Raw genomic sequence first — 13,624 nt, 5'->3', positions numbered from 1 at the left:
CGATCAAACCCAAGTCTCCTGTAATGAAGCAGATTCATTACCATCTGAGTCACCAGGAAAGACCCTGATTAGACATATTTGGGCTTTTACCATCTATCCAGTTCTCCCTGCCTGCCAACCAATGAATGTTCTACCCTTTAGAGCTCTATAGCTCAACTATTTAGGTCTCCTTACCATCCTGGGCAGATTTTTTTGTTAATCACAAACAAATAAAATTCTCCCAACTAACCAGTATCTGGTGATAGGTAGCCTGGGAATTTTTACCTTGCACACATAAGGTAAGCTTTGCTTTCTTCCACCTCACTTTATCACTCTGCCTTCTGTCTGTAGTCCTTCCCTATTGCCTAACAGTTCCAGCGGGATCTGGGGTTCTGCTGAACAGCAAATACCAGGGGAGATGCAGCCATATATTCAAAATCACCCCCAAGCTTGGGAGAAAATTCATCCTTTGTCTTCATTACCAAGATTAACCAGGAGGAGGCCATGGACAACATTCTACATCTCCCTTCTGTCCTCAACTCTAAATCCTCCAACATCCCAGATGCATGTGTATAGACCATGGAGTTGAGAGTGGAGAAAGGTTGGGGTGATAGATTGGGAGAACTGACATACCTTACTTTGCAGGAAGCTGCGGCGGGGTGTCTGGCTATGAAGGAAATTTCTCTGAAATTCAGAAGTGAAATCATGTAAATATATCTGTTCTCCACTGCATTTTTTTTCTATATGTGAGTGAGAGATGCCAGTAGGTAGCTTGAAGAAATAAGAAGGGGGTATTCACTGATCTTTCATACTATTTTGTTGCAGACTTCTTTCTACAGAAGCACATTCCTCAACTAAAGGTTCTTCCAAATCCACAACTTGAATGGTTGAGAACCTGCATCTAAGCCAAAGTGAGTTAAGATAACTCCTTAGCCCAACATGTGTTGAGTACTCCTAAATCCTAGACTCATGTAAGGTGCTAACTGCTTGCATGTATGAATGCTAAGTCGCTTCAATCGTGTCCAGCTCTGTGCAACCCTATGGACTGTAGCCTGCCACACTCCTCTGTCCAAGGGATTCTACAGGCAAGAATTCTGGAGTGGAATGCCATGCCCTTTTCCAGGGGATCTTCCCAACCCCAGGAGGGAACCTGTGTCTCTTACATCTACTACATTAGCAGGCAGGTTCTTTACCATACTGACTAGATAATAAATATGTGGGTGTATGTAACAGGAATGTTGAGATGGGGAGGAGGGTCAAGAAATATTTCTTAGAGGGGTCTGGATGTCAAACAATGAGGACCAGATGACCAGTGCACCAAGAGGCCACACAGATTCAGGCCTTTGTATGACCTCAAATGTCCTACATGATAAATGTCCTATGTACTGTAGTTGTAAGACCGCATTTTGCTTATCTGTAGCTATGTTTGTTTCTATTTAAAACATAAACACCATAAGGGCAAAGCTTGTACTTTGCCTGTTACCAAGGACTCATGCCTCACAGGGAACACATCAGATACTTTATAAGAACTGATAATTTATTGAAGTATTGTTGTTAGGATGCTAAGTGACATTCCCCAAATTATTAAACCTTAAGAATTATTTGACATAAACAAATGTAATCATTCTTTAACTACTGGTATAAAATTGCACTCATATCAATCACTTACAGTTGAAATTAAAATGCAATCTCTCTCATAATAATATTAGAAGAAAATTAATGGTTTTGCATTAATGAGCTTCCAGGGTTATTACTTAATAAATTACTGTTAGTTATAAGAAATATTTTAGAAGACTCTAGCTGTTAGATATTTTGTATTCTAGGGATATCAATGTTATTTTGACTTCTTACAAATTACAACTTGAAAATAACTTAAAGAATTATGAAGATTCAGAATGCTGGCTCTGGTGATCTGATGCTTTTATGATTATGTCACATCTATCACAAATAAATAATGGCTGTTGTATTGTTGTATCTTGTTAAATTGTATGAAGATTTAATTTATGGCCAGTGTTGATAACATCGTATATGAACCATGTTCTTTGCATCGATGGTTTTATAACCCAGACTCATATTGGCTAGTAGGTTAAAGCTCTGTGAGAGTTTCTATTATAAATTTTCAAAGGCATCTTGTTCTCTGGATTGAATTTTAGTAGCAAATTCTAAGACCACAACTGTTTTACTTATGAAAAGAAATTATTTTACCCTGGTTAAAAGATGCAGAGTTACAAAAGAAGTTGGTACGTCTCTATTTTTGGCATTATTAACAGATAATGTCTTTTGCAACACCATGTATTACAAATATGAGCAAAAAATTCTGAAATCCAGAGAGGGCTAAGCTCTGTCCAGCAACCTGACCCCTTGGAGCCTCCCTTCCTCACTTGTCAGTGATATAAAAGTTTGGAGAGAGAGGTGTCTGAAATCATTCTATTTATCTCTATCTATCTATCATCTACCCATACTCTCTCAGTTATGTCACCAGTCATCTTGATCTAATGTATTTAGAGTGGGAAAAATAGACTAAAGAAACACAGAAGTAAGAAGAACATGCCACATTCCATCCTCCCACAGAAGTGCTACTTTTTATTAAGCTAGCGTAGGCCATTAGAATTCATTCCTTTCTTCAAGCTCACCTGGAAGAGCATTCTGGAACAGCTCATGTATTGTTTAAGGATTCTTACAGAAACACATTTAACTTGGCAAAATATATAACCATGTAAATTAGTTACATCAGAGTTATAATATACATACCATAAATAAGAATTAATGTCTATAATACACAAAGATGTTACACTATTATACTTTGGTGTAATTTAGATCCTGGAAGATTAATTTGCATAATAGACTATGACCACTTAAGGAAATGACAATACTATCTAGCCCGGAGTACTTTATCATAAACGCAGACACGTTCACATGGGAGCTAATTTTCTATTTGTCTTCTTTCTGTAAATCAATATTCAAGGAAGCCTAAACTTTCTTAAGCTAAAAATAATGAATTGCTTCAGGGAATGAGATTCCACACATTCCAATGTTCCCCAGTAACAAGACAGGAAAATCTTTATTGTTTATTACCATAGCCAAACACCATATCAAGGACTTAACTGCTCATGTTCTTATGTTAAATACTGTATAATAGAACTTGGACTTAAAAAAAAAAACTTGACTAATATGAACAGGGCATGCATTTAGCATGTATGTGTATAGTAGATATAAATATGTGCAAGTAAGGCATATCTTTCTATATATAAATCAAATAAGTAATTGTAGTTCATGAAGAGGAAGTGAATTTCAAGTTTGGCTGAATAGGAGGTGATCATAAATCTCTCAGGCTATTGTAGCTTGCACCAATTTTATCTGATTTTTATCAGTTCTGTGACAAGAAAACTGGTTATAACCATAGTCTGACAGCCCTTTTTCTATTGAATGACTATTACATTTCTTTTTCTATTGAATGACTATTACACTTCCCCTCATCTTTATTTTCTGTAAACAGAATGAACTTCATTCTTTCAATATTTCTTTCAGGTATGATATTCAATTACAGATCTTTGAAGCTCCCCTGTATCCTCTACAGCCCTCATTAGTTTGTCATACATATGCTAATAATGTCCTGACTGATTTTTTTCTGACAATCGCTAGACTACTACTCATGAGAAATAAATTTTTAACCATTTTTAAAATAAATTGAAGTATAGTTAGTTTACAATGTTTAGTTTCAGGTATACAGCAAGGGTAATTCAGTTTTATATATGTATGTATGTCTGTATATACACACATATGTATATGTGTATATGTGTGCATATATATACATGTATATTGTTTTTCAGATTATTTTCCATTTTAGGATATTAAAAGGTATTGAATAGAGTTCCCTGTGCTATGCAGCAGGATTTTGTTGTTTATCTATTTTATGTATAGGAGAAGGCAATGGCACCTGACTCCAGTACTCTTGCTGGAAAATCCCATGGACGGAGGAGCCTGGTAGGCTGCAGTCCATGGGGTCACTGAGGGTCAGACACGACTGAGCGACTTTACTTTCACTTTTCACTTTCCTGCATTGGAGAAGGAAATGGCAACCCACTCCAGTGTTCTTGCCTGGAGAATCCCAGGGACAGGGGAGCCTGGTGGGCTGCCGTCTATGGGGTTGCACAGAGTTGGACACGACTGAAGCAACTTAGTAGCAGCAGCAGCAGCAGTGTGTATATGTTAATCCCAAACTTCCCATTTATTTCTCCCACACCCCTGCTATCCCCTTTGGTAAACATAAGTATGTATTTTAATCCATGTAAGATCACATTTACTTTCTACACTGTAGGCATGGCTTCATTGCAGATTCAAAGCAAGCTTGTCGTCCACCCTATCCTACTTTCCTGTCCATCCCACACTGGGTCAAACCTTTGCCTATCGAACTTACACAGTGTCTCTTTTCTCAGGTACGTGTGTGTACTAAGTCGCTTCAGTCATGTCTGACTCTTCGTGACCCCATGGACTATAGCCCACCAGGCTCCTCTGTCCATGGGATTCTCCAGGCAAGAATACTGGAGTGGGTTGCCATGCCTTCCTCCAGGGGATCTTCCCTACCCAGGGATCAAACCTGTGTGTCTTATGTCTCCTGCATTGGCAGGTGGGTTCTTTACCACTAGTGCCACCTGGGAAGTCCCTTATCAGGTATATTATATAGCAAATATGCTATGTGAACGTCTCTGTTAATTCTTCAATTTACTGCATCATTCCATTCTGTATTTATCTTCTGACACGCTAAGAACACTTATTAAGGGCAGCAGTCTTTGGCATATCAGTTACCTGTGAGCTCTCCCTCAGACTGCTCCTGATTAAAACACGGAAAAGTATTAAGCACAGAACAGTGTACTATCATTTCCTTGATGCCCCTCCTTTTTATCATTAATTACTCAGAGATGTTTTACTGCCAAGTTATGTCTGATTCTTGTGAGTTCATGGACTGTAGCCCACCAGGTTTCTTTGTCCGTGGGATTTCCCAGGCAAGAATACTGAAGTGGCTTACAAACCAGAGACATTTTATAGGGTAGGATCCTAAAACTGGTTATGTATCTAATGAATGATGGTGTTGTCTCATCTTGATATACGTAGCCATGCCACATGAGACTAAAACAGTCTTTGCAGTTGTGAGGATAGATTGAGTCTCTGATTTCCCATAAATCTCTTCAGTCTGTCATTGAATTTCTAACTGGAAAAAGACTTGCTGATAATAAAATCTAAGACCTTCAGTAAGGGAGGAGGCTTGTTACTGATTCTCATTCCAAGGCATGTTGGCTCCACCCATGCCTCCTTTTGACTTTCTCTTAAGGGATGAGTTGCTCATCTTACCCAGACTATCCTGAACCCAGGATATTTACTGGACTAGGTTTTGCTGCTGCTGCCATGCTGTGCTATGTTGTGTCCAACTCTTTGAGACTCCATGAACTGTAGCCCATCAGGCTCCTCTGTCCTTGGAATTTTCCAGGCAAGAATACTGGAGTGGGTAGCCATTTCCTATGCCAGGGGAATCTTCCTGACCCAGTGACAGTGTCGACCGTCCCACTTAAAAGGCAGAGACTCTGGCCCCACTCTCCTCCCTGTAACTCCCTATGTTCACACAGGAGCAGACCTAGGCAGGACTGCCTCCTCAAGGCAACTCCAAGTGGGTTTTGTTTCCTCTCTTTTTCTTCCCCAACCTTTAACTGCAACCTTTGGCCTTCAATCTTCTACCTTTAAAGGGACCAGCAGAGCCATTTTTCCTTCTCTGAGCCTCTGGGCATACCTGGGATTGCTGGTTCTAAAATTTATATAAAAGGGGGAAATGGAGAGCTCTTCTTTGGAATCAAGTCAAAATTACATACTCCAGGATAGCTTACCAAGGAGACCCTATGTTGATGCATTGGGTGCTGGTTTAGGTAATAAGAAAGTGCCACTGTGATTCCTATTTTTTTGAAACTGTTCCTTGTGTGTGTGGTATCCTAGGAGCTAGCCACAGGAAAGAAAGGTCAAAGCAGATTACAAATGCTTCAGGGTTCTTAGTGAAGTAAAGTAGCTCAGTCGTGTCCGACTCTTTGCGACACCATGGCCTGTAGCCCACCAGGCTCCTCCATCCATAGGATTCTCCAGGCAAGAATACTGGAGTGGGTTGCCATTTCCTTCTCCAGGGAATCTTCCCAACCCAGGGATCGAACCCGGGTCTCCTGCATTGCAGGCAGGTGCCTTAACCTCTGAGCCACCCGGGAAGCTTGTAAATAAACTTCACCATGCGGCTGCGAGCCGGTGCACTAAGCGCGGGTGCCTGCGAGCGCGGCTGAGAGGAGTTACCCCACGTCCGAGGTCAGGGGCAGCGGCCGAGAGTGCCAGGCTTGATGGCACAGGAACGGCCAAGAGGAGCTACCCAAGTCTGAGGTCAGGGGCGGCGGCCGCGAGGAGCTATCAAGTGTCCGAGGCCAGGGGCTGCCGGGAGAAGCCACCTCCTGCCCGAGGCCAGGGGCAGTGGCCCTGAGGAGTGACTCCCCGCTGGAGGCCAGGGGCAGCACCCAAGGCCAGGGGCGGTGGCTGGGAGGAGCAACCCAAAGAGCGGTGGCTGCTCAGGCATAGGAGGGCCTAGAGGAGCTATCCCACGTTGAAGGTCAGGAAGGGCAGCGGTAAGAAGATACCCCTCGTCCCAGGTAAGGAGCAGTGGCTGCAGTTTGCTGGAGCAGCCTTGAAGAGATACCCCACGCCCAAGGTAAGAGAAATCCAAGTAAGATGGTAGGTGTTACAAGAGGGCATCAGAGGGCAGACACACTGAAACCATACTCACAGAAAACTAGTCAAACTAATCACACTAGGACCACAGCCTTGTCTAACTCAAACGAAGCCATGCCCATGGGGCAACCGAAGATGGGCGGGTCATGGTGGAGAGGTTTGACAGAATGTGGTCCACTGGAGAATGGAATGGCAAATAACTTTAGTATTCTTGCCTTGAGAACCCCATGAACAGTATGAAAAGGCAAAATGATAGGATACTGAAAGAGGAACTCCCCAGGTCGGTAGGTGCCCAATATGCTACTGGAGATCAATGGAGAAATAACTCCAGAAAGAATGAAGGGATGGAGCCAAAGCAAAACAATACCCAGTTGTGGATGTGACTGGTGATAGAAGCAAGGTCTGATGCTGTAAAGAGCAATATTGCATAGGAACCTGGAATGTCAGGTCGATGAATCAAGGCAAATTGGAAGTGGTCAAACAAGAAATGGCAAGAGTGAACCTCGACATTCTAGGAATCAGCAAACTAAAATGGACTGGAATGGGTGAATTTAACTCAGCTGACCATTGTATCTACTACTGTGGGCAGGAATCGCTCAGAAGAAATGGAGTAGCCATCATGGTCAACAAAAGAGTCCGAAATGCAGTACTTGGATGCAATCTCAAAAACGACAGAATGATCTCTGTTTGTCTCCAAGGCAAATCATTCAATATCACAGTTATCCAAGTCTATGCCCCAACCAGTAATGCTGAAGAAGCTGAAGTTGAATGGTTTTATGAAGACCTACAAGACCTCTTAGAACTAACACCTAAAAAAGATGTCCTTTTCATTATAGGGGACTGGAATGCAAAAGTAGGAAGTCAAGAAACACCTGGAGTAACAGGCAAATTTGGCCTGGGAAGGCAGAATGAAGCAGGGCAAAGACTAATAGAGTTTTGCCAAGAAAATGCACTGGTCATAGCAAACACCCTCTTCCAACAACACAAGAGAAGACATTACATGTGGACATCACCAGATGGTCAACACCGAAATCAGATTGATTATATTCTTTGCAGCCAAAGATGGAGAAGGTCTATACAGTCAGCAAAAACAAGACCAGGAGCTGACTGTGGCTCAGACCATGAACTCCTTATCACCAAATTCAGACTTAAATTGAAGAAAGTAGGGAAAGCCACTAGACCATTCAGGTATGACCTAAATCAAACCCTTATGATTATACAGTGGAAGTGAGAAATACATTTAAGGGCCTAGATCTGATAGATAGAGTGCCTGATGAACTATGGAATGAGGTTCGTGACATTGTACAGGAGACAGGGATCAAGACCATCCCCATGGAAAAGAAATGCAAAAAAGCAAAATGGCTGTCTGGGGAGACCTTACAAATAGCTGTGAAAAGAAGAGAGGCGAAAAGCAAAGGAGAAAAGGAAAGATATAAGCATCTGAATGCAGAGTTCCAAAGAACAGCAAGAAGAGATAAGAAAGCCTTCTTCAGCGATCAATGCAAAGAAATAGAGGAAAACAACAGAATGGGAAAGTCTAGAGATCTCTTTAAGAAAATTAGAGATATCAAGGGAATATTTCATGAAAAGATGGGCTCGATAAAGGACAGAAATGGTCTGGACCTAACAGAAGCAGAAGATATTAAGGAGAGGTGGCAAGAATACACAGAAGAACTGTACAAAAAAGATCTTCATGACCAAGATAATCATGATGGTGTGATCACTCATCTAGAGCCAGACATCCTGGAATGTGAAGTCAAGTGGGCCTTAGAAAGCATCGTTACGAACAAAGCTAGTGGAGGTGATGAAATTCCAGTTGAGCTGGAAAGCAAAGCTAGTGGAGGTGATGAAATTCCAGTTGAGCTGTTTCAAATCCTGAAAGATGATGCTGTGAAAGTGCTGCCCTCAATATACCAGCGAATTTGGAAAACTCAGCAGTGGCCACAGGACTGGAAAAGGTCAGTTTTCATTCCAATCCCAAAGAAAGGCAATGCCAAAGAATGCTCAAACTACCGCACAATTGCACTCATCTCACATGCTAGTAAAGTAATGCTCAAAATTCTCCAAGCCAGGCTTCAGTAATACGTGAACCGTGAACTTCCAGATGTTCAAGCTGGTTTTAGAAAAGGCAGAGGAACCAGAGATCAAATTGCCAACATCTGCTGGATCATGGAAAAACCAAGAGAGTTCCAGAAAAACATCTATTTCTGCTTTCTTGACTATGCCAAAGCCTTTGACTGTGTGGATCACAATCAACTGTGGAAAATTCTGAAAGAGATGGGAATACCGGACAACCTGACCTGCCTCTTGAGAAACCTGTATGCAGGTCAGGAAGCAACAGTTAGAACTGGACATGGAACAACAGACTGGTTCCAAATAGGAAAAGGAGTCCGTCAAGGCTGTATATTGTCACCCTGCTTATTTAACTTCTATGCAGAGTACATTATGAGAAATGCTGGATTGGAAGAAATACAAGCTGGAATCAAGATTGCTGGGAGAAATATCAATAACCTCAGATATGCAGATGACACCACCCTTATGGCAGAAAGTGAAGAGGAACTAAAAAGCCTCTTGATGAAAGTGAAAGAGGACAGTGAAAAAGTTGGCCTAAAGCTCAACATTCAGAAAATGAAGATCATGGTATCCGGTCCCATCACTTCATGGGAAATAGATGGGGAACCAGTGGAAACAGTGTCAGACTTTATATTTTGGGGCTCCAAAATCACTGCAGATGATGATTACAGCCATGAAATTAAAAGATGCTTATTCCTTGGAAGAAAAGTTATGACCAACCTAGATAGTATATTCAAAAGCAGAGACATTACTTTGCTGACTAACGTCCGTCTAGTCAAGGCTACGGTTTTTCCTGTGGTCATGTATGAATGTGAGAGTTGGACTGTGAAGAAGGCTGAGCGCCAAAGAATTGATGCTTTTGAACTGTGGTGTTGGAGAAGACTCTTGAGAGTCCCTTGGACTGCAGGGAGATCCAACCAGTCCATTCTGAAGGAGATCAACCCTGGGATTCCTTTGAAAGGAATGATGCTAAAGCTGAAACTCCTGTACTTTAGCCACCTCATGAGAAGAGTTGACTGATTGGAAAGGACTCTGATGCTGGGAGGGATTGGGGGCAGGAGGAGCAGGGGATGACAGAGGATGAGATGGCTGGATGGCATCACTGACTCGATGAACGTGAGTCTGAGTGACCTCCAGGACTTGGTGATGGACAGGGAGGCCTGGCGTGCTGCGATTGATGGGGTCACAAAGAGTCGGACACGACTGAGTGACTGAACTGAACTGATGGTGTTTAATCTGTTAGTCGCTCAGCTGTGCCTGACTCTTTGTGACCCCATGGACTTGTGCCCACCAGGCTCCTTGCTATATGTAATTTTCCAGGCAAGGATACTGGAGTGGTTATCGATATCCAAAAAGGAGCTGAGTGGACATTTTCATTGGGAAGTGATTTTCAGATAAGGGGATAGTGTGAAAACTTTTATCTGGTATAGTCCATTTGACTCTTTAGCAAGAAAAAAAGATGTTTATTTTGCAGTTAAATAGGCTTTTCCAAGAGCTTAAAGTATCCAGTAGCTGAGTGGCCAAGGATCTGGTTCTGGTTAAGTATGGGAATTTCTTTCTTGGGAAAAAGTTTTGTGCTGGTAGTTGTTTTTCCTAGGAAGAATTTTCAGGGAAGAATTTTAGAGGTTTTTTTGGTTTTGTTCCCCAAATGCTCATTTTCTACTCAGAAATGGAGGAGCAGGAAATTCAGCATACACAGAAAGACTCGTCAGATCTGTCTGTGCATTTGTCTGGCTATGAAGGCACCAAAAAAAGAGACAATACAAGGTGTGTTGGGGGTTGGGGACAGATACTGTTCCTTCTTTTGCCATTCTGGTCTTGTACTTTTCAGTGTGCAGATATTTTGCCTTCGTGCTAAAATTTATTCTTAAGTGTTATTGTTTTTGATATTATTGTGAGTGGATAGTTTTCTTTATTTCTTTTTTAGAGGTTTTGGGGTTAATGTATAGAAATGCAACTGATTTCTGTTTATTGATTTTGTATCCATCAGTCTCACTGAATTGTTGATTAGCATGAGTTTTTTGATACAGTCTTTAGAAAATCCTATGGACAGAGGAACCTGCCAGGTTACAGTCCATGGGTTCACAAGGAGTCGGACACGACGGAGTGACTTCACTTTCATTAGAAATTTCTATATTTAAGATTGTATAATTTGTTAACAAATATAATTTTGCTCTTTCCTTTTCAATTTGAATGCCTTTTATATCTTTTTCTTGCCTGATTTGTTCTGACTAGGACTACCAGAATAAGAGTAGACTAAGAGTAGTGAGAGTGGGCACCCTTGTCTCATTCCTTATCTTAGAGGAAAAAAGGTTCAGCTTTTCACTATTGAGTAAGATATTAGCTATAGGCTTGTCATATATGACCTTTCTCATGCTGAGATATGTTCTTTCTATACCCAATTTGTTAAACATTTTATTATGAATATATTGCATTTTGTCAAATACCTTTTATCACCATACTGAAATGATCATATGATTTTTATATATCAGTCTATTAATTTGTTGATTTGTATGTTAAACATCCTTGCATCCCAGGGATAAATCCCACTTGATCCTGGTGTATAATCTTTTCAATGTGCTATTGAATCCAGTTTACTAATATTTTAGAATATTATTGAGAATATATATTATTTAGAATATATTGCTGAGAATTCTCAAATATATATTCCTTCAGTACATTGGGCTGTGGCTTTCTTTTCTCAGTTTTTGAAAGCTAGAGTCCTCACGGTGGGAGAAGAAAGATACATACACTGAATGAGGGAAATTAGTTTAGAAACTTGTGATGTTAGATTAAAATTATAATTATCATTATATCTATGTACATGATATATGTATTCATAGATTAAAATACATATAAACACACATATATTATATGTGTATATTAATATATATATATAATCTGTTTCCCTTACTAGGTCAGCTGAAAAGCCGTAAAAGCAAGGACATTCCAGTAAAAACAAACATCCCTAGATCTTTAAACATCTAGACTTTTGTTTCTGAATACCAGTTCACACTAGACATAGCTTGTTTGGGACTGGACCATGGAAGGGAAAATAAGCGCCTAGAAAATCTTGTGCTATAAAGTAAGGAAGTACATAAAAAAATAAAGCAATTGCTTCAAAGGAAATAGAGGCCCAACTTAAAAGGGCCCCCACTGGTAAATTAAAGGACAATTTTTAAAACAAGATTTTAAATTAAACTAATTTTTTGAGAGATTTATGAGGAGGAAGATATCAGAAAATCAAAAACATAAGGTTTACACTGAGAGGCTAGGAAACATTTATACCATAACGAAGAGTTTTTATTCTCAGAAACCAAAAGTTCATTTTAAACAACATAGGAAAATTACTCTCTAACCCTGAAGACAAACAGTCTTAGTTCATCTCTTGAAATGTGACACAAGTTAATTAAGGCCTGGTCATCAAATTAAAGATGGCCCCATACCCCTCCCTCCACCCAACTTATGATGAAATAATATCCAATTTATCATCAATCCTTGGTGAGACTTTAATCTTTTAACCTCTGTTTCTGTGTTCCTGCTTCCTCCGGTGTAAAAACTTCTCCCTCCTTCTTATTCATCATTCAGGGATCAGTTTGAAAACAACCTCCTCCACTCTACCCACTCTATTCAAATTTATATAATGACTTCCTCCTGCATGTTCCTATACAACTATGCACACACCTCTGTTCTATTTACACCATGTGTGTTCTTTTCATAGCGCTATCCTTCAGTAACTTCTAAACTGTTCTAGGAAAGGAACCATGCCTCATTAATATTTATATGTATGAACTACCTTCCACCTCTTCCATTACTCTTAGCAGCTAGTTCATTGTTTTACATGCAGTGAATGTACAACAAATACTGTTGATTTAACCTGAACAACTTGTGAACAAAGAGTTAGATGGAGATTCTGAACTGTTCCTAGTATGTGCATTTCTGGGCTAAACCCAACATGAAATTCAGTAATTTTAACAGGGATAAATGTAAAATCCAGGAGGAGAATGAGGGAAAGAATATTTGCTAAGTGTTCATTTTGTGCCAAGTACTTTCACAAGAATGGCTTAATAGATCAGAGATGTTAGGACAAGCTAAGTGATAACTCAGTGGGTTACAAGTGATATGGCTGGGATTTGAGCCCAGGCCAGCCTGACCCTAGAGCCAGAGCTCTTTCACTGTAATCTGTCTACATAATAGCTCATTTAGAAAAGAACTTAGGGGTATAGTAGAGGCTTAAGAGTAGGAATTAATGGTATAAATTAATTTGTTTATTAAAAGCAATGTAAAATCCAAATCATAGGACGAGAGGGTCCCATTTATGTTTAGGCTGTTGGTGCTGGTTGGACCAGGTTTTGAGCACTGTTTTCCTGCTGCCCTCTAAAAGTACTTGCCCAATAAAATGCATCTGGAGGAAGGATCCAGAACGGGATGGATATCAAATGATAATATACAAAGAACTGTTAAAAGTTGGAAAATACTTATTTCATAGAGGAATAGAATAAGAAAATACCAGAGTGTTGCATTCACAATATGGAAACAAAACTAGGATAGGGACAAAGAAGAAATACAGAGAGGCTTGGCATGGAAACCTCCTTTCCATACAATATTTACATTTCTAACTAACTCCTCCACATAGCTGAAATACAGGAGGGGCGGCTATCTGCAATGCGCATGGAAAGAGAGACTCCTGAATCAAGGAACTGCAACGTATGATCTTCAAGAAAAAGATGAATCAATTATGAAAGTTGTGAAAAAATTAACTTAGTATATGTGTGTGTGTGCTGCAGTCCATGGGATTGCAAAGAACTGGACATGACTAAGC

The 13,624-nt window shown here is 40.3% G+C and overlaps 1 non-coding gene across 1 annotated transcript; it reads right to left on the bottom strand.

Annotated features, from left to right (window-relative positions):
- Positions 1-6,149: 6,149 nt before the first annotated feature.
- Positions 6,150-6,221, bottom strand: TRNAC-GCA (transfer RNA cysteine (anticodon GCA)). Its single transcript has one exon. It is a non-coding gene; the product is annotated as a tRNA-Cys (tRNA).
- Between the last annotated feature and the right edge of the window lie 7,403 nt (positions 6,222-13,624).

This window comes from Budorcas taxicolor, chromosome 12, assembly GCF_023091745.1.
Source record: "Budorcas taxicolor isolate Tak-1 chromosome 12, Takin1.1, whole genome shotgun sequence".
NCBI lineage: Eukaryota > Metazoa > Chordata > Mammalia > Artiodactyla > Bovidae > Budorcas > Budorcas taxicolor.
The sequence above is the reverse complement of the archived record's forward strand: the minus strand, read 5'-3'. Positions and strand labels throughout refer to the sequence as shown.